The sequence below is a fragment of the Trachypithecus francoisi genome, unplaced genomic scaffold (genome assembly GCF_009764315.1).
Source record: "Trachypithecus francoisi isolate TF-2019V2 unplaced genomic scaffold, Tfra_2.0 Lachesis_group7, whole genome shotgun sequence".
Classification (NCBI taxonomy): domain Eukaryota; kingdom Metazoa; phylum Chordata; class Mammalia; order Primates; family Cercopithecidae; genus Trachypithecus; species Trachypithecus francoisi.
Genome location: NW_022681472.1, coordinates 70,152,048 through 70,174,482, shown reverse-complemented (window position 1 = coordinate 70,174,482; position 22,435 = coordinate 70,152,048). Strand labels below are relative to the sequence as shown.

The 22,435-nt window shown below is 36.7% G+C and overlaps 1 protein-coding gene and 1 long non-coding RNA gene across 6 annotated transcripts in view; both read left to right on the top strand.

The window, feature by feature from the left end:
* The window catches only part of TRPS1 (transcriptional repressor GATA binding 1), a 261,099-nt gene that overhangs the window by 180,293 nt on the left and 58,371 nt on the right, over positions 1-22,435 (top strand). The gene's annotated exons all lie outside the window — the stretch shown is intronic.
* Positions 799-11,461, top strand: LOC117079404. Its single transcript, XR_004435418.1, has 2 exons — positions 799-893; positions 10,813-11,461. It is a non-coding gene; the product is annotated as an uncharacterized LOC117079404 (long non-coding RNA).

Below are 22,435 nucleotides of genomic sequence, written 5' to 3'. Positions count from 1 at the left end.
CAAAGTAAAAAAAGAAAACAGTAACAACACTATTTTTCTTTAAAAACTCGTTTTTTAAGATTGGGATTCAGTCCCAGTCTTTGTTTTGATTTTGTATAATGGGAATAACTGAACAATGTGGCTACACAAAAATGAAATAAGACAATATGTTCCCATATGCAGTGATAAAACAAGCTGACATTTTATTAGTGTCTCATATATTGTATGTTTCTAATTGAAAGTGTATATACCATGTAATTCACTTGAGATCAGGTATGTATTCCAGTTTGCATAAGAATGAGGGCAGGATGTGGAGGATAAGAAGGTCAAACTAAGTCATATAGATTATTTTTCAGTAAACAAAAAGGTCTTATTGTGATGGAGTGGGAGTTTAAAAGTCGTAAGAACTATACTACTTATTAGACAAAACTTTTTTAAAATAGAAGTAACTGCGACCTGCTAAAATGTTACACACTTTTTTCTGAGAACGTTTTAAAAGTATTGAAATGTATTAATACATAACTTAACCTCTTTTATAATGTCACTGATTATATGAGCTGATTATTTTAACTCTAAATTATCCAGGTGTCTATTTTATTCTTGTGTATCTGTTTTCTGCCTTTTAGTATGAATTCTCCAATATCATCTTGAGTGAGAAGGGAAAATGTGGTCTCTAAAAGATTCTAGAGAAGCTCTTTGAAAAATGTCTGGGTTTCTTTTGTTTTGTTTTGTTTTGTATTTTTTGACGGAATCTCACTCTGTCACCAGGCTGGAGTACAGTGATGCGGTCTCGGCTCACTGCAACCTCCACCTCCTGGATTCAAGTGATTCTCCTGACTCAGCCTCCTGAGTAGCTGGGACTACAGGCATGCATCACCATGCCCAGCTAAGTTTTGTATTTTTAGTAGAGATGGGTTTTCACCATGCTGGCCAGAAAGAATGGTCTTGATCCCTTGCCCCCACGATCCACCCACCTTGGCCTCCCAAAGGGCTGGGATTACAGGCGTGAGCCACCACACCGGCCAGTGGTCTTATTTATACCACATTGGCATACCTTGGAGATAACTGTGGGCTTGGTTCCAGACCACTGCAATAAAATGTGTATCAAAATAAAACAAGTCATATGAATATTTTGGCTTCCCAGTGCATATAAAAGTTATGTTTACATTATACTGTAGTCTACTAAGTGTGCAATAGCATTATGTCTTAAGAAACTGTGTGCATATCTTAATTTAAAAATACCTTATTGCTAAAAATGTTTAATAATTATCTAAGCCTCTAAGCAGTCATAGTCATTTGTCTAGTGGAGGATTTTGCCTCGATATTGATGGCAGGTGACTGATCAGGGTGGTGTCTGCTGAAGGTTAAGGTGACTGTGGCAGTTTCTTGAAATAAGACAACAGTGAAGTCTGATGCATCAATTGTCTCTTCTTTTCATGAAATATTTCCTCTAGTATGCAATGCTATTCAATAGCATTTTACCGACAGTAGAACTTCATTCAAAATTGGAGTCAACCCTCTCAAACTCTGCCTCTTCTTTACCCGGCCTCTTCTTTATCAACTACATTGAAGTAATATTCTAAATCCTTTGTTCATTTCAATGACATTCGCAGCATATTTGCTAGGACTAGATTTCTTCTTAGAAACCACTTTCTTTGCTCATCCATAAGAAGCAACTCCTTATTGGTTCAAATTTTATCATGAGATTACAGCAATCAGTTACATCTTCAGGCTCAACTTCTAATTCCAGTTATCTTGCTATTTCTACCAAATCTATGGTTACTTACTCCAAGTGAAGTCTTAAAATCCTCAATATCATTCTTGAGGATTGGAGTCAGCTTCTTACAAAATCCTGTTAGTGTTGATATTTTAACCTCCTCCCACGAATTATGAATGTACTTCATGCTATCTAGAATGGTGAATCCTTTCTAGAAGGTTTTCAATTGACTTTGCCCAGATCCATCAGAGCAATCACTATCTATGACCATTATAGCCTTATAAAATGTATTTCTTGAATAATAAGACTTGAAAAGTCCTAATTATTCCTGGGTCCACAGGCTGCAGAATAAAAATTGTCTTTGCAGGCATGAAAAAAAAAAAAAAAACACACTAATCTCCTGTACATAAGCATCAGAGCTCTGAGGTAACCAGGTGCACTGTCAATGAGCAGTGATCTTTTGAGAGGAATCTTTTTCTTTCTGAGAAGTAGGTCTCAACAGTGGGCTTCACATATTCGGTAAACCATGCTGTAACAGATGTGCTGTCCTCCAGGATTTGCTGTCCCATTTATAGAAAATAGGCAGAGTACATTTAGCATAACTCTTAAGGGCTCCAGGAATTTTAGAATGATAAGTGAGCACTGGCTTGAATTTCAAGTCACCAGCTATATTAGCCCTTAAAAAGAGACTCAGCCTGTCCTTTGAAGCTTTGAGTCCAGGCATTGAATTTTCTTCTCTAGCTATGAAAGGCGGCATCTTTTTCCAATAGAAAACAGTCTTATCTCCATTGAAAATCTATTGTTTATTGCAACTGTCTTCATCAATCACCTTACCTACAGCTTTGGGATAACTTGGAGTTTCTCCTTCAGCACTTGCTTCTTAACCTTGTACTTTTATATGGAGATGGCTTCTTTCCTTCAACCTCATGAACCAGCCTCTGCTAGATTAAGATTTTTCTTCTGCACCTTCCTCACCTCTCTCAGACTTCATGGAATTGAAGAGAATTAGGGCCTTGCTTTGGGTTAGACTTTGGCTTAAGGGAATATTGTGGCTGGTTTGAACTTCAGTCCAGACCATTAAAACTTTCTTCATATTAGCAATAAGGTAATTTTGCTATTTTATCATTTGTATATTCACATGACTAGCACTTTTAATTTCTTTCAAGAACTTTGCCTTTGCATTCACAATTCAACGTTGAGCTCCAGAGGCCCTAGCTTTCGGCCTTTCTCAGTTTTTGATGTGCTTTCCTCACTAAGCTTACTCATTTCTGGTTTTCCCTTTATAATGAGACACATGCAGCTCTTCCTTTTACTTGAACACTTAGAGGCTACTGTAGGGATAATAGTTGGCCTAAGTTCAATACTGTCCTATTTCAGGGAATAGGGAGACCCATGGAGAGGGGGAGAGATGAGGGAATGGCTGGTCAGTGGAGCAGTCAGGACACACGCAACATTTATTGATTAAGTACACTACCTTATGAGTGTGGTTCGTAGCACACTGAAACAACTGCAGTAGTAACATCAAAGATCACAGATCACACATCACCATAAAAGATATTATAGTAATAATGAAAAAGCTTGGAATATTGTGAGAATTACTGAAATGTGACACTGTGACATGAAGTGAGCACATGCTCTTGGAAAAATGGCTCCTTTAGACTTGCAGGATGCGGAGTTGCCACAAACGGATATTTTGTTAAAAAGGCAGTATTTGTGAAGCACAATAAAGCAAAGCCTAATAAGACAAAGTATGCCTGTAACTATGTAATGAAGAAGCATAATTTTATAGAGTTTTCCTTCAAATGTGACATGGCTAATTTCTTCTTTTTATTTCCACTGCTCATCAGGAGCCTCTTTTCTTCTCTCCTGATTTATTGCCTACTACCTGGTCTTCCTGTTCTCTGAATTTCCTCTCTCCTATCTATCCTGCAGTTCGTGCTAAGATCAGCTTCCCAAATTATATCATCTCTCAGTTCAAAATCATCTGATGACTCAGACTGTAACTTGGGTTTTCAAAGAACCGTTTCCTATATTTGTGCCTTTTCCCCTCAGCTTCTCAGTAAACTCTGGCATAGATCATGGTAAGTTTTTTTTTAACATTCCCTCATGGAGTGATTATATATAGCATTGATGATATATATAGGCAACATATATTGTAACTACATTGTTTGGATATGGTATGACTCAGCAAGTATGGGGTACACTGTAAAACTAAAGAGGCATATGTTCTATTGCTGTGTGTAACAAATTACTACAAATGTAGCAGTTTAAAATACTGCAAATTAATTATCTCACAGTTTTTTGTAGGGCAGGAGACTGGGCACAGCATGACTGGATGTTCTGTTCAGGGTCTCCCTACGCTGAAATTGAGATGTCAGCTGGGCCATGGTTCTCATCTGGGCTCAGAGTACTTTTCCAAGCTCACTGGTTGTTGGAAGAATTCATTTCCTTGCATCTGTAGGACTGAGGTCCCCTGTTCCTTATAGCTGTTGGCCAGAGACCACTGTCAGCCCCAGTGGGCAGTTCCCATGTGGCCCTCATAGATGTGTGCTTTCTTTCAGGCCCCGTGAGGCACATCTCTCTGACTTCCTCTTTTGAGACCAGCCAAACAAAACTCAGGGCTTGTGTGTGTATATCAAACCCAACTGGATAACCTCTTGTTGTAAGGTCAACTATTTGGGACCTAAATTTCATCTGTCAAATCCCTTCAGAACAGGTCCTAGATCAGTGTTATTGAATAACTGAGACAAGATATATACAGGAGGACCCAGGCATCTTGGAGATCATCTTACAGTTCTGCCTACTACAAGGAGTTCCAGTATCCATAACTGCAAAAAGAAAAGTGGTTTTAGAGCCTCGGGACAACTGATTCTCCAAAACTGGTGGTAGAAGATTGTGTTCTTCATTCAAGAACTACTTCTGGAAAATTTCCTGAAGTGCATCAAGCACTATCGTAACAGTTTTTACATATTCTGTCAATGAGATAAAATTGGAAAACTAATATGGCATCTTACCCCTACTGTGAAATTTTGGAAATAGCATTGTAGGACATCACATTAATTGGTATGATTTCCAGGAAAAAAAAGTCATTTTTGAAGCTCTTTTAGATGAAGCTGAACTTCTCAGAAAGAATACTTTTATAATGTATTACTAAACAGATAACAAACCCTAAATATCAAAGCAAGAAACTAAAGATCTGAAAGGAAGCAGGACAAAGGACAACTGACTTTGTGTCCTTATTTGCCTCTTGAAGGATGTGTTAGAAAAGTCTTCAGCATCTAAGTACTACAGATATTCCTTCTATCATGGGGACATGATATTTGACTTGCCTCTCTCAGACAAAATTTGAAAATTTGAAATATTAAAGATTTAAGCTTTTTTGAATCTTTAATATTAGATACTTAAATTGAATGTATGTAAATCATATTATGATAATTGTGTTTACCTGTATTTTGTCTCACAGATTTTTTTTTTTTTTGACTTTAGCTAATGAAGACACACAGCATTGTTAACAGTGGTAAAGATGGGAGGAACGTTTAGATTTTCCAGTTTGGATGTACTATACCTTGTTTTGAGATACATTGATGTTGGTTTATTTTAATGGCAAAAGTGCTTTCGTTATCCCACACTATTTGATTTATCATGACCTCATCCCATTCTGTAACAAGAATAAGATTGTTATATTTTTCTCTAGAATTCACATTACAATGATTAATGAGAGAAGTCATATATTTTACAAAGCAACCATGAGTCAAATACACATTTTTCCATGAAAGCATTTTTGGAGCTGGGAAATATCCTCTCCTGTTCTCTGTAGTATCCTGTCTGGAGAATATCCAGTTTGTATCTTTTATATGCTTTTCAAAAATCACTCATCTTTAGAGGCTACTGAGAGCTGGTTGTGGTATAATTTCTTTGCTATGTTCAATTCAGTGGATCAAATTTGCAATCTGATGTGCATACATACTTCTAGCTGGCTTACAGTTTTAGAATAGATGGAGGTAGCGTGTTTTCATATATGCCTGCAGTGTCAGTGTCTAACCACAAATGTTTGGGATTTAGACAGACCAGAATGTTAGCATTTACCTTGCCGTGTCCTTGCTGTGTGTGTGAGCTTGGGCAAGTTACTTAACCACTTGGAGCTTTAATCTCATCTGTAAAATGGAGATGATTATTTATCATAGGATGATACTTACAATTAATTTTGTTTTGTCTTTTTTTTATTATTATTATACTGTAAGTTCTAGGGTACATGTGCTGCACCGTTGTTTTTGTTTGTTTGGAGACAGGGTCTCACTCTGTCACCCAGGCTGGAGTGCAGTGGCATGATTGTAGCTCACTGAAGCCTTGACCCTCTCAGGCTCAGGTGATCCTCCCACATCAGCTTCCCAAGTTAGCTGAGAACACAGATGCATGCCACCATGCCTGGTTATTTTTTGTATTTTTTATAGAGATGGGGTCTCACCATGTTGCCCAGGCCAGTCTTATACTCCTGGGTTCAAGCAATCCACCTGCCCCAGCCTCCCAAAGTGCTGGGATTATAGGCATGAGACACCGTGCTCAGCCTAGAATTAAATTAAAAAGGCATAAGCAAAGAATCTAAGGTGATGCCTAGAACATCCTGATCACTTATAGTTTCTTACCTCCTCTCTCACTTTATCCATCCAGCAGAAAGTGACTGAGTGTTTATTCTATGCTAGTATCAGTTCAGGTAGGCTCTGGAAACACAAGGATAAATAAGTTATGATGTCTGCTCCTCAAAAGGACAAGAGCTACTTATATGGAATGAAAATGTTTATGCATTTACAGTGCAAGGCAGTTAAATAAAACTCATATGTAAATGGCAAATTGCTACTGCTTATTACTAAAGATAGTAAGTTATACAACAAGTTACATTGATCACATGGAAATAATTACATTAATTTTCTTTCTGGGTTTTCCCATGGCTTTCTGTGCGCTTCGGTTTTAGTTAAGGTGGGGTTCTTTTATCTAAAATGCCCACAGGATATGGATCCTAGTTATTGAGGTTATATTCTTGTTTCTTTTGTTGCTGTAACCATGTTGATGGTCAACTGAAGCTATTTTCATACACTCTCTAGACTTGATCTTTGATGAAAGGAACCAAAAAGAAATCAAAAGAGTTACCTTGCCTTAGGGACTTCCTTCTTCTATTAAATTGATGTATCCCAACTTTGTTGGGGTTTAAGGAACACTAAAAGGCCTATGTTTATTCAGTTAAACTTGAAAGTATGGGGACAGAATGTGCTCTCCTAGCATTGTGATGTTTGCCAGAGAAGATGTAGCCATTGCTAATGATTGTAATGAATAGTTTATTTTTTACTTGAAGTATTTTAGATATTTGTAGTAATTGAAATAAGGAAAACTACTTTGTAATGTAAAAAAATTGATTTACTTACTTATAACCATAAGACTTTGTACAGCCAAAATTGACCTACGTGTTCAGTTAGGATTCAGTAAAATCTATTTGCATATATAGGTTAGATTTCACATTATACATCACAAAACTGCAGCAAGCTAGGACTTTAAACAACTAAACATACACATATTAATTCTCATTTGAAATGATTTGTTTTTACTCTCATTGAATGGTTAGTTGCCATTAAAAGATATTATTCAAAGAGCAAAGCTAATGACCTGATTTAAGTAATGGCTCACAAAAATAGATCAGTTTGGGGTCCTGACTGAGTCCCCAGTTTATACTTAATCTAGGATCACTTCCCCCAACATCCATGTTATCTCAAGGATCCTTTTCCTCCTCTGTACTTCCTTAGCATTTTGCAAGGGACAGGTGGAAGCCTCATCCTGTTCTGCCCTGTATTCTGTTCATTTGTACCGTTATGCTGTCTTCCTAAACTTACTGAAATTTTCCAAGAACTGTCTTCCATCACTACATTCTTCACTGTGCCTTTGCAGTACATTATCTCACAGGGTACTCAGTGGAAATCTTCATAATCGAAGGCTGAAGCCAAAACTTTGGTATTTGAGTTATACCAAGATATTTTAGAAAAACTCAGAGGGGGGAAAAAAAGATCACTGTCTCAGCAGATATACTTATCCAGGTTTCCACTGTGTTCCTGAAAGCAGTTCTAAACATAGTCAATCTCTGTTCCTCAAATAGTTACCCTCTTTATTTGAGATGAGCAGACAGGAGCTTCTTCAAACACTGAAAGTAGTTGCTCAGATTTCAGAATGAATAGAGTTCTCATAATAGTTTTTATGCCCTAGTTTTTTGATGATCTGGTACAGTTAGATGAGGCTCTCTAGTGTTTGAATTATGAAACAATATCACTTCACTTCCATCACATTCTAAGCCCTTGTGATATTTACGGACAAGTAAAAAATGTAATTACTCTGTATGGGTTTTGTTGCAGGAGAGTGGGGGGGTTGATTTTCATAGTAAAGTGAGGGTTCTGTAAGCCAAGTTATAAGCTCTGTTTGTTAGCACCACAAAAGTTTTGAGACAGCTTGGAATTTAAACTCAATGCGTTTGATGAATAGTACTTGGCTAGTTCACAGTTTGTTCTTAATTTAATTAATTTTTGGTGGCAACCAGCCTTTAAAGGAGCTATTTATAAACCTGAAATGTCTGATCTGTAAACGGGCAAACAAGTCAAATCTGTGTATATCTTATTTGCCAAACCATTACCTTTTTCTGCATCACTTTTACTTGAAAGTGGGCTTGTGGAAAGATAAACAGCATATTTACAGGAAAGAAAACGCAAATAACAAATTGTAAAATATAAATGCAACCTAATACTTTTTCTTTGTAATGGTAAAAAGAAGGGCATTTAATATTTTCTCCTAAAGTATATTTAAATATTTTCTAGTCAACCTACTTTCTAACCAATGCTAATAATTCTGTTGGCTTATTTTAATGGCTGACATGCACGTAAATTTAATGTTCATATTGAATCAAATCATTAGCATGAAAAATTACACAACAGCAAGTCCTGTTAACTAATTATGCTAGATTGACACTTCAGAAGAGGTTCATCAATTCAAGTATTATCATTTATAAAAAGAAACCTTTTAAAAGAAGCCTTCTATTTTAAAACTTGTTAATGAAAGAGCTTAAAAATAGAGATATATGTATGCTGAAAAATGGCCCTGAATATAATATATGCATTATTTACATGCATGCATTTTTCAATGAGAGGTTGTACATTACGAGAAACTAGTTCTTAATTTGATATAGCCTTCCAGATATATTTCTGACCTATGGTAACTTAAAATGAGGACAATAAAAATCAATCTTTTCCCAGATAAAAATGCCACATACCTAAGAAGGCACCAGGTTTTTCATGCCTTATTAACATTTTTTCTTCTGTGGATAAATTAGTCCATTTCACAGCATAAATTACAACTGACATTATCTCCTATAAACTCTATAATAAAATAGTACAGACACTCTGCCAGACAGCCATTTTAATGTTGATTTCTTTACTTATGTTTAAACTTCTAAATAATACTAACTTCCTTTCTTGGGTGCTTCCTTTATGTCGGACACTCTGCTAAGTGTTTTGTATGGTATTTCGTTTTGTCTCCCTGTTAAAAGCTGTAGATTAGGCAGAGAAGCTCAGAGAGGTAAAGTGAATTTCTGAGAACACAAACTTCAAAATGGAATTGGGATTTGTGCTTAATTTTAGTCTGCCTGACTTTCACAGTCATCTTCAGTATAAACAGAAGAAAATCCCCGAACACCTTTGAACTGCATCGTATACATAAAGCAAATTAAAGCAAATGCTGTGCCATTAGAGTATATGCATATGATTATCATTCTATCCCTGTGAACTCTGCTGTCTTCTCCCACCTCTAATGTGCCTCGCCTCTGCTTCATTGGGAAGTAAAAAGTCATTTTACTACCTGGGAATTGTGAAGCTATCTGGTCCTTTTTAAAAATATAACACTCTTCTAAGAACTTTCGGATACTGTGATCAAATGCTGTGGGGAGAATCTTCTAAGAAATATATTTGGGGTTTAGGTCAGGTTATCATTGATCGTTATTCTGGCTTTATTTATTAAAAGCAAACTATTTTACACATTATTGCTTTCTATTTAAGAACTTTCCTTTGCTACTTATTTATTCCGTTGATATATTATTAATGTCCTAGCTGTCTGTAATTTGTAATGCCATTAAATATAGACATATTCATATGAAAACGGGGATATTTAGGTACAAGATTTTATAAAATACCCAAAAGAATTAAGAAATTAACAGACAAATCTTTGTGGGTTTTTTTGTTTGTTTGTTTTGTTTTGTTTTGTTTGGTGGGCGGGGAACTTGTTTTTTTCCCACTGATCAACCCCATTCTTGGGATTAAATTATAGGGAAAGTAAGTTTTATTTTATTTCATTTTATTTTATTTTTTCACTGTGCAAACCACTATATATTGCTTGTATCTATCAGCTTTTGGTCAGATACATTTTCTCTATGGAAGCTTTCCAACTCAAAATAATCTTTAACTCACTTACTATTTTTTCACTTGAATTATAGTCAATGTCTTTCCTGTTGTTGCCTCCTGTATCGGACTATAAGTTATGTAAGAGCATGATCAATAATTCAATCATGGTTTGGCGTAAGTGTTCGATTAATATTTGTTTAACTGACAATTATTATTTTAATCATACATTTATTGACTGTGTAAAGTGTCATACTTATTGTTTAATGATTTTTTAAGGTAACTGGAAAACATAAAGGCATGCCAGGAATTTATGCCTGATTTATTGTTTTATCCCCCAAAATACCCGTGGCTTGCACATAGTATATGTTCAAAGCTGTTTATTAAGTTAGCTGAATAATATGTAAATAATATGTAAATACATATATATAAGCATAATGCATATAAGTATATATATTATATATAAATACATATAAGTATATATCATATATAAGATATACATACACTTTTTTTGTTTTCTTTTGAGATCAAGTCTCACTTTGTCGCCTAAGCTGGAGTGCAGTGGCATGATCTCAGCTCGCTGCAACCTTCTCCTCCCTTTTTCAAGCAATTTTTCTGCTTCAGCTTCCCAGTTAGCTGGGATTACAGGCACCTGCCACCACACCTGTCTAATTTTTGTATTTTTAGGAGAGACAGGGTTTGACCATGTTGGCCAGGCTGGTCTTGAACACCTGACCTCAAGTGATCCACCTGCCTCGGCCTCCCAAAGTGCTGGGATTACAGGTTTCAGCCACTGAGCCCGGCCTTGAATTATATTTTCAAAGTGGAATTTTCTAACATATCCTTTGTGCTCATGTTGAAAATTTAACTGCTCCACCCACAAGCAAGCATGGGGAAATCAAACAATGTTAAAAGGCTAATAATATTTATAAGTTTTATGATTCAATTTACTATGTGTTTAAATTTGTTTTTTGAAAAAATTGAGTATGTCACTAAAACTGAGTCAATACAATTCAAAAATGAAGAAATACATATGTCCAATAAGCATATTGTGTGAATTTCAACATCACTATTGAGAAAAGGAATGTAAATTTGAATGAAAATGAAATTCTGTCTTTCTATATCACATTGCATAGGTGTGGGCTAGTGAGTACTTTGATGTAAATTGCTGTATCTTTTGAGGCCTCTGTTTGACAATATAGATCAGGATTTTAAATCAACATACTTTGCCAGAAATCTGTCAGGACCACTTGTAGTAATTTTGTCAAAAAGAATATCAAACACATGGATGTTCATCACAGTATTGATTGTATTAGAGGAAGGAAAGGAGAAAGGGAAGAGAATGGAAAGGAGAAAGGGAAGAGAATGGAAAAGAGAAAGGGAGGGAGGCAGATTGGAAGCAACTGAGGCATGTGATAGCATGGGATTTGCTGAACACTCCATAATATACCATGGCATGGAAAAGCATACACACATAAAAAAGGACAATGTGGATGGATCTAGCTATTGACATGAGATGAAATTAAATGAAAAAAAAAAAAAAGAATGTAGATTGAAGAAACGTCTGTATTGTAAGATCCTGTTGTCTTTTTGAGTGTTTCCTATGTGATGTAGCAGACTAAGGGTACAGAGATGAACACAAGAGCCTTTGTACTAATGGAACTTACTGCTATGTAACCAGGAGTCTAAGGAGCTGATAGAGGTTATTTTACATCTCAAAGACATGACCTGGTTCTAACATTATGGGTCTAAGCTGGAGAAGGATTAGTGTATTGACCATACTGAACTGTGTTGGAGATTGGAAATTCATCTCTGTGCTGGAGTTTCCAACTCGTTCCTCTGTTGGAGTTTCTAATCAGCTGTGAAGGAATCATGGGATAATAGTTTAGAAATTCCTACAAAATGCTATGGTAGAAGGTAAAGATACAGGAGCAGTTCTAGACACTTGAGAGCCTCTACCAGTTGTGAAGGAATCCTGCTAGTCCAGAGCTAATGGTGCATGTGTCTTTAAATATTACAATAGGACATTGGTACCTACTGGCACACCTATAATTGTTTTATGCTGAAAAAATACATTTGTTACGCTCTTGTCACTTTCTGTCTATGATGTATTTGTTTATTATAAATGTATTATTCTTCCAAGTGTCATGCTCTCTCACATTATATTACTTTTTTTCTAATTCCATATCTAGAAGTGATAACACACAGGTATTTCTGTGTCACATTTCTCACTTAATTCATTCAAATGTTTCAAATGTTTTTATTCCCACTTTTTTAAATGATAGGATGTGGATGAAGAGGATACTGTGCCAACCAACCTCATGTTATTAACTGTGTTTCTATAATGAAGGCTATAAAATTGAAGTGTAATTTATAATATGATTTTTAGATAATGGCTATAATTATTGTTTTTGAGAAATGCAGACGTATGAAGGAGATAGAGAATAAGAATTATATATGAATATTAAGCGCGTTTTCAGAATTGGAGGGTGATATTCTTTATTCCTTGTTAAGCCTTTGGAAATCAAAAGCATGGTTGTATCAGTTGTGGCTCTGAATATTTTTATGCTTCTGTCTTTTGCTTGATCATGTTGGTCCTTTTGAGACTCAAACATTTATAAAAATTCATAATTTTGTGAAAATATTGAGGACCTAAAATTACAAAGTCTATATAAACTAAGAGTTGCTTGCTGGTTAGGCAGAAACCAAATTTCCGGCTAGCTCTGCCTTGCATTTTCAATCAGAATTACTTGTTTGTTACAATATGATTTTCTTCAAAAATAGATGCTCTGAGGCAAAAGGCAAGCCACGGGCTATATGTTGAATAGAAAGTTGATTAGTTGGCCAAACTTCAGGAGTGGGAGCCTGCCATGCTTCCTAGGGAAATAATTCCTTCTCTGATAGTTTGTTGTGCTAATTACTAGTCCCAATTTGGGCTCAATATTACCAACAATTGCTTTATAGTTACGTATGCATTGGGTTCAACATTTTATGCAGAGTTTCCTTGCACTTAAACAAATAGAAAGTATATTTTCTGAAACACCTCTTTGTGGTAAAGCATGTTGTATATTTGATCATTTACAATTTTGTTTGCTGTTTTCTTTTGTTCTTTGTTTTGTTGTTTACTTTCTGTGCTTCAAGTTTATTGAACTTCAAGTTTATTGAGCTAGAACGTATCACAGATGGTAAATGTGGAAAACATGATGGATGTAGAACTCTTCCCACGTAGGAGTGAAATAGGAGATCACTTTTGTTGAGTAATGGATAGGGTGAAGCCTTACATGGACTATCTTCAGTATGCATTCATTATATGATACATTCCTGGTATTAAATTGTAATCGTCGAGATAGCACCGTTACTGTTTATATCTGTGGTTTACTGTTTAGTATAAGTATTCTGAGCTTAACAACCTTTCTGTACTATTACATGAAATAACGGAATCTCAGGTTAATGTTTCTTTAAAAAATTGTATTCAGCATATTACCATCCATTTACTGAGACTGAACTGCTTTCTTTTCAATTTTCCTGAAATTTAAATGGCTTCCATTATTCTGTGCAGTAAATTAAAGGTGTTTACACAGTTATGATAGTTTCCAAGAAGAATTTCAAATTGGCATCAACTAATTGCAGTAGCAAGCGATCCAGGTTTTATAAGGAAGGAAAATGTGAGGGAAGCATGTCTGAGTATAATTTTGTTCATGATAAGAAGTATATATATATAAAACTATGATTCAAAAATATATAGTAAAATTACCTTCCGTCATCCCTAGAAGTTATTCACCTTCATTATAACTTTTTAACCAGTACGTAACTAAATGTATGTTTTACGGCAAGAAAAGTTTGTAAAATAATGACTTTTGCTATGGCCTTCTTTTAAAATAACAATAATGCATTTTATGAGCCTGGTTTTTCACTTAATCCTCTGTTTTATGCACTTAGAGCTTTAAAAGTTTTGCAGTAAATATCATTATCCTTAGCTTTCCGTATTTTTGTTCAGAAAGAAAGTTCATTCTGCACTTAATCTTAATGTCTTCTTGATTCTGGGAACCCATAATTCGATTTCTCTTTTCTTAGTGACAGGTGAAGCCTGCACCATCATGGCTTGCTACTTTTATAACTTGTGAGCAAACAGAATGTTTATCTCTAGTCTTTTAAGTAGAGTATTAAATCCACTTGCACAGCTTTTAAAATATCCCACCTGCCCTCTCCAATTCATTTTTACTTCTTTACATTTTCTACATATGAAACTCAAATTTGCCTTATATTCCATATGTAAATAACAGAAATACTTTTTCTTTCTTAATATTTTAATAAGTTTGCAACCATTGAACATAATATTACTCATTTCTGCTCACTTTTAAATACAGACCCTTTCACTGCTCTTACAGAACAGTAATCTGTTCTCTCATCTCACTGACAGTGGAATAAAAAAAAAAAAAATTAAGCTACAATGGGAGAGAAATAAAGTGCAGAACCCAGTTCTATAATAGTATCATTTGCTAGAAAGAGCTTGCAAAGTGCTGTGATTTTTTTTTCTCTAGAAAGTTTTCCATTTATCCTTTTCTTTTATCCATCCATCCATCCTTCCTTCCTTCCATCCATCCATCCATCCATCCATCCATCCATCCATTCATCCATCCATCCATCCCAGGGAATTTTCTCATGATCTCAGTGGATTTCTTTTTTGAAATTCCTAAACAAAGTTAAATAACAAAACTTCTGAGGTTCTAACACTATGATCTTGACAATTCAAGTGAACAATTATCAGTAAATATTACAGAAAACTCTGTTATTTACGGCACTTCATGTTATCAAATCATTAAAATAATTTAAAATTATTCATTTAAATGCTAGCAGGGAAATAAATGACTCTAAATCCCTGCGTTACTCACAAATACCACAAAAAGGAATGTTCCCTGGTTTCTATGGTTAGAAAATTTATAGAGCAGAGTGTTTCATCTAAACCTAGAGTCTTCTTTTTTTATTTGGATTTGCCACTTATAACATGATTTTGACATTCTCATAGCCTCATGGCAGAAAGCTTTGCATCATTGTCTCACTAAGAAAGACTTGATTCTAGTGCTGAAAATTGAAGAACTCCTTAGGGCATAAAGTCAGAGAACAGCAGCTTATTCCAGACTACCCCTCTAAATATTAATGCAACTTATATGAATCATACATAACATATACTGTCCCTTTGTGCTGGAAAATGCCATGTTTTTGTGGTTGTGGTTGTACAGCTAGGATAGTAGGAACCAAAGACATAAAACAGTAATTAATATATTTCAGGAGTGAAGTGTTTTATTGGATAGATGGTAATTAAGACTGATAGATGGCAGTGATTGAAATAAGCCTAAGCCATTTGGTCAACACAAGTAAAAGGTCAGCTATCATCTTGAATGCTTTGATTAAGGATGCTTTGCTTTTTGTTTCTTCTTCCCTACTCTTCTGAATATATGAAAAAACATGGAGAAAAATTAATAATAACTGCTTTTTGATAGGGAAACTGATGTGTAGTGCATGCCCAATATGGTTTGGCTGTGTGCTCGCCCAAATCTCATCTTAAATTGTAGTTCCCATAATCACCAAGTCTCATGTGAGGGACCTTGTGGGAGGTAATTGAATCATGGGGGCGGTTACCCCCATACTGCTATTCTCATGATAGTGAGTGAGTTCTCATGAGATCTGATAGTTTTTATAAGGGGCATTTCCCTCTTCGCTTGGCACTTCTCCTTCCTGCCATCATGGGAAGAAGGACATGTTTTCTTCCCCGTCCGCCAGGATTATAAGGTTCCCAAGGCCTTCCCAGCCATGTGGAACTGTGAGTCAATTAATCATCTCTCCTTTATAAATTGCCCAGTCTTGGGCAGTTCTTTATAACAGTATGAGAATGGACTAAATTGGTACCAGTAGAGTGGGGCACTGCTGTAAAGATACCCGAAAATGTGAAAGAAACTTTGAAACTGGGTAACAGGCAGAGGTTGGAACAGTTTGGAAGGCTCAGAAGACAAGAAGATGTGAGAAACTTTGGAACTTCCTAGAGACTTGTTGAATGGCTTTGAGCAACATGCTGATAGTGATATGGACAATGAAGTCCAGGCTTAAGTGATCTCAGATGAACATGAGGAACTTGTTGGGAACTGGAATAAGGATGACTCTTGCTATGTTTTAGCAAAGAGACTGGTGGCATTTTGCCCCGGCCCTAGAGATCTGTGGAACTTTGACCTTGAGAGAGATGATTTAGGGTATCTGGTAGAAGAAATTTCTAAGCAGCAAAGCATTCAAGAGGTGACTTGGGTGTTACTAAAAGCATACAGTTTTATGTAGTCACAAAGACATGGTTTGGAATTGGCACTTACATTTAAAAGGGAAGAGAGCATAAAAGTTCAGAAAATTTGCAGCGTGAGAATACGATACAAAAGAAAAGCCCATTTTCTGAGGGAAAATTCAAGCCTCCTGCAGAAATTTGTATAAGTAATGAGGAGCCAAATTTTATTTGCCGAGACAATGGGGCCAATGTCTCCAGGGTATGTCAGAAGTCTTCACAGTAGCCCCTCCATCACAGGTCCAGAGGCCTAGGAAGAAAAAATGGTTTCCTGGGCTGGACCCAGGGCCTTGATGCTTTGTGCAGTCTCAAGACTTACTGACCTGCATTTCAGCTGTGGCTAAAAGGGGCCAACATAGAGCTCAGACTATTGCTTCAGAGGGTGCAAGCCCTAAGCCTTGGTGGCTTCCACATGGTATTGGGCCTGCCACAGAAGTCAAGAACTGAGGTTTGGGAACATTGGCCTAGATTACAGAGGATGTATGGAAATGCATGGATATTCAGGCAGATGTTTTCTGCAGGGGTTGTTCCCTCATTGAGAACCTCTGCTAGGGCAATGCAGAAGGGAAATGTGTGGTGGGAGCCCTCACAAAGACTTCCCCAGTGAGGCTGCCTAGTGGAGCTGTGAGAAAAGGGCCATCGACCTCTAGACTCCAGAATGGTAGATCCACTGACAGCCTGTGCCAGTTGCCTAGAAAAGCTGCAGACACTCAGTGCCAGACCATGAAGGCAGCTGGAAGCAGGGCTGTACCCTGCAAACCACAGGGGTGGAGCTGCCCAAGGCCATGGGAGCCCACCTTTGCATCAGCATGACCTACTTGTGAGACATGGAGTCAAAAGAGAACATTTCAGCGCATTAATATTTGGCTGCCCCAGTGAATTTTGGACTTGCATGGGGCCTGTAACCCCTTTGTTTTGGCCAATTTCTCCCATTTGGAACATGTGTATATACCCAATGGCTGTACCCCCACTGTATCTAGGAAGTAACTAACTTGCTTTTGATTTTACAGGCTTGTAGGCAGAAGGGATTTGCCTTGTATCAGATGAGACTTTGGACTTGGACTTTTGGGTTAATGCTGGATAAGACATTGGGGAACTGTTGGGAAGTTATGATTGTGTTTTGAAATGTAAGGACATGAGATTTGGGAGGGGCCAGGGGCCGAATGATATTGTATGGCTATGTCCCTGCCCAAATCTCATTTTGAATTATACTTCCCATAATCTTTACATGTCCTGGGAGGGACCCAGTGGAAGGTAATTGAATCATGGGGGCGGTTACCCCCATGCTGCTGTTCTCATGATAGTAAGTGAATTCTCACAAGATCTGATGGTTTTATAAGCAGCTTTTCCCTCTTTGCTCGGCACTTCTCCTTCCTGCCATCGTGTAAAGAAGGATATGTTTGCTTCCCCTTCCACCACAATTGTACGTTTCTTGAGGCCTCCCTAGCCCTGTGAAACCTTGAGTAAATTAAACCTCTTATCTTTATAAATTACCCAATCTCAGGCACTTCTTTATAGCAGCAGGAGAATGGACTAATACAATACCCTACAGCCTGAGGAGGAGGTAGATATGTGCCGAAAAGTTGGATTAACCTGATTCCCCATGAAATTGCATCACACTCTGCAAACGAATACATTAGTGCCTTTGAGGACTCTAGACCCTGGCTCACATCAGCTCCATCTTTACGTGATATTTGTGTTAATCACAGAAGCAGAACACTATGTTGTAGAGATAACTGCTACCCACAGTTAAAGACTCTATGCCTAGAAATAAACTCTGAAAAGTTAGAAATGAAAGATCAACTCCATCTAAAGAAATGCTTAGTATCTCTAAAATTATCTTAAATGCAGTCTGAAAGGAATGTCCCCAGAATACACAGTAGTAAAACCTAATGTATTTTCATGTCTTGTGGCATAGAGAATATGAATCATTGATATGTTAGTTTCTAACTTTAATTTTGCAGCCCTCTATTATCCATTTGGTTACATTTGTTTACCTTATGTTGTTCTTAAATATTATGTACTGCTACAGTTACATTTAATGGAAAGATTCTTCCATTTCTGCAGCTAAGGTTAAAATACCTTAAATGATTAGGCTTTAATAAAACTGTATTGACCAGATGAAACAAAGGGACTTATTTTTTAAACTAAACTAATGTGTGATTCTAATGATACGCAAGTACTTGTTACTGCTGTTATATTATGTACATAACATTCACAAATAAAGCACCAATAAGATAAGATAGGCATGATCTTTTATGAAATTGTATGCTAATATATATAATTATATTCTTAATATGTAAAAACACGCATCTGAATGCTTTAAATAAATGGAATACAAGGATAAGCAAACAGCATTTCGTACTTTCAAATTCTGATAGCTATCAGATCTTGCATAGAATTGCTTTGATTGTGCATTGCATTATTTCTTGTTTCAATGTCTTAGTCAAAGACTGGAAAGGACAGTAAGTATAAAGCAAATATGATTGAAATCCTCTGATTCATAGAATGTTCTACCCTGTGAGTAGAAAGGCTAATAATTCTGCTAAAACAATAAAAAAGGCAAATGCATCCAAGAGAAGTGCTTAGGAAGTTCCTGAAGTTAGTATTACTTGTGGCTAGAGAAGCAAAGAGTAAAAAGACATTGTCCTTTAAAATCCTGTCCTTGTTGCCCAATCAGAGAGATAATCAAGCTATCAAAGACCAAAGCATATCCAAGGCTGGACATGGAAATGTTCACACTGATTTCAGTAATAGCCTTTTATGAAATTAATTGAGAGATTTACTTTTCCAGACTCTTTCAAACAAGCTGGACTGTAATCAATTGGTGGCATTGATATGGTATAGTGGTTGGTTTTAAAAAACAAACCAGGCCGGGCACGGTGGCTCACCCTTGTAATCACAGCACTTTGGGAGGCCGAGGTGGGCAGATCACTTGAGCTCAGGAGTTCAAGACCAGCCTGGCCAACATGGTGAAACCCTCTCTCTAGTAAAAATACAAAAATAGCCAGGCATGATGGCAGAAGCCTGTAGTCCCAGCTACTTGGGAGGCTGAGGCAGGAGAATTGCTTGAACCCAGGAGGCGGAAGTTGGAGTGAGCTGGGATCGCGCCACTGCACTCCAGCCTGGGTGACAGGACCAGACTCAGTCTCAAAAAAAAAAAAAAAAAATTCCAACCTGACTGTAGCCCATTGAATATTCTTTGAGGAGAAGCGATAATATGATTGTGGCTTATTCATTGTGGCATTATGGCAAAGCCATAGCTCAAAAAAAATTCCTTATTTAGCCATTTACTGAAGGTAACACCGGGCTCTGTCTTCTTAGCACCAGTTAATGACATTCTAGTTAATTTGTAACTTGCGCAGTATCTGTTCATGCTATTGCTGCCAAACATATTGTGCAGATCAAGGAGCCTGTTATGCAACTGTGAATAAGAATCTTGGGCCACTTCACACTGTTTCATCTGGTAAATTGGGAGTTTTGTTTGGTTCAGCATGTGTGTGTGTATGTTTTTTGTTTTGTTTTTTTTTTTTTTCTGAGACAGGGTCTCACTCTATCACCCAGACTGGAATGCAGTGACAAGACAATGGCTTACTGGAGCCGCAACCTCCCAGGCTCAAGCAATCCTCTGGTTCAGCCTACCAAGTAGCTGGTGCCACAGGTGTGTACCACTGTGCCTGGCTATTTTCAAAACTTGTTTTATAGAGACGGGGGATTATCTGTGTTGCCCAGACTGGTCTCAAACTCCTGGCCTCATGATCTGCGGTCTTCAGTTCCCCAAAGTGTGGGGATTACAGGCATGAGCCACCGTGCCTGGCCTTAAATTCGGATGGCTTTGGGGCAAACAAGTAATATACTATGTATATCCCTTTTTCACAATGTATTATGAGTTCTATAGTTTATCATTGCCTCCTGTGTGCATGTATGCTTTTTGGGGGATTGGGGAAAACATCAGTATAACAAACAGTTCACTTGTTTCTCAAAATGATCTGCTGGTAAATTAGTCACTCTCTTCTACTCTTCAGGTTGTTTTTGCATGTCTGCCATTGAGTAGTATAAAACTTTTTTCAAAGTCATTTATATTTGGCTTTGGCAAGGGTTTTAATTGTTCATTGGAGAGGATCTGTAACCTGAAAATTCTCCACAACTAAGACACAATAACCACAGAGTTAATATGTGACTCACAAAAGGCTGGAAACTGTCTACTTTTTCCACCCTGTCCCTCTAATCAGTTTTACTTCCACTTTATTCTGGGAGTTAATTTTTATCAACCTTCACACAGAAGTACTATTTGTTTGTTCATATATGCAAGGGAAATTATTTTTATTCCTAAAGCATTTCTCCCTCTTAAAATCCTGGATTAGATTAAGCAGATATCCCATTTATGTAAATAAATCATTTAATTAAGCAGAGTAGGTAAGGATGTCAGAAATAATAAAACAGATGATTTGTCAGAAATAAACTACTGTGGGGCATCTGATCCTTTGAAGATAATTGAAAATTCACTGTTTAAAATATAAATTAAAAAATATAGAGAACTCAATGAGTTACAGTTACATATATTACTATGCTATTAGTATTTTGGAAATTGAAATTCAGAAACAAAAACAGTGCTCCAGTTTGTCATTCCTCATCGGTGAAGTGTGGAATAGTGGAATCTTCATAGGGAATTTCTGTAGGCACAAAAAATCTAGAAAGCAACCGCTGTGGAGGAGGCTGCCTCCGTCATTCTAATTGATGTTGTACAGCAGGACTACTCTTGGATAACATCTCTGTTGTACCCAAGGTTATGGAGATTTTCTTGCAGTCATAGGAAGAAGCTCAGGTTATGATCAGCCTGGGGAAAAGTATTACACTCTTTCTTTAGATAGCGGAGAAGTTTGAGGTGTACTAGAAGTGTGGGGTTATTTACACAGTGAGCTAAAAGTAGTGATAAGAAATTTTATGTTCAGGACTGAGTTCTTATCCTATTGAACGTCAGTCTCATCCCGCTTAGTGACTTTATAGCTTGCTAGCTATCACATTCCATTTTATTCCCTTCATATCTATTAACGTCATTTCCAGTGCTATCCTTCTAGCCTATCATTTTTTAAAAAATGTCTGTTATTCTCTATCCTGGTTCCTGGACACTCATATCACAATATAGGAAAGCCTAATAGGTAGAAATTCAAATCATAGAAAAAGTTCAGAATAAATGAGCTTTATTTGGGTACAAAAGGCAAAATAGAGATACTGAGTTTTTTTTTTTTTTTTACAAAAGGCCAAACTCCTTCCTTTAAAGAGCATCCTCCATTCACACCTCGGTACCACTGATTTCTTTCCAACACAGTGTTCCGGGAGCATTTTTAAATCATTGAGTGGGTTTTGCCATAAAGCTTACATTTGCCACTTGCCTTCCGCAGGCCAGAGCTGCTTTTTTAAGCGGGAGAGGAAAAGGACACTGCCACTTCATATAACAGAATCAAGTGACTTGTAAATTGGAATGCATTTTTTTTGGTTCATAATTTCCCCAAATTTTAAATAAATCAGTTGTGCTCCTTCCCTTTACATAAACGATTTTTGTGAGAAAACACGACCTGTTCTAGGAATATCGTTCAGAATTTCTTTAAGAAAACTCAAACCTTGCTTCCAAAACAGGTCTATGGTGAGATCACACCAACCATTACAGAATAAGATTACAACGAGAAAATTATTTTTATTCCATTCTGAGGGGATGTCTATTAAAGTAGTGCGTAATTTCCAGACCTGTTCTCTTGAGATTAACGTTTTTTTTTTAATGACAAAATGAAGCAATGTAACATAATGCAAATCTCACTACCATTACAAAAAGGAAATTGAAGTTGGGAGAATCTGTCAAAATATTATGAAAGTTGAGGAGTTAAAGTTTATTGCTTTATTTTTAGAATTTGTAAAGCTGTTTCACTGCAGAAATGCCTCTGGGGCATTTGTAAAATGGGAGGGAAATGAAGAGAGCAGTCAATACTCAAATGCCTG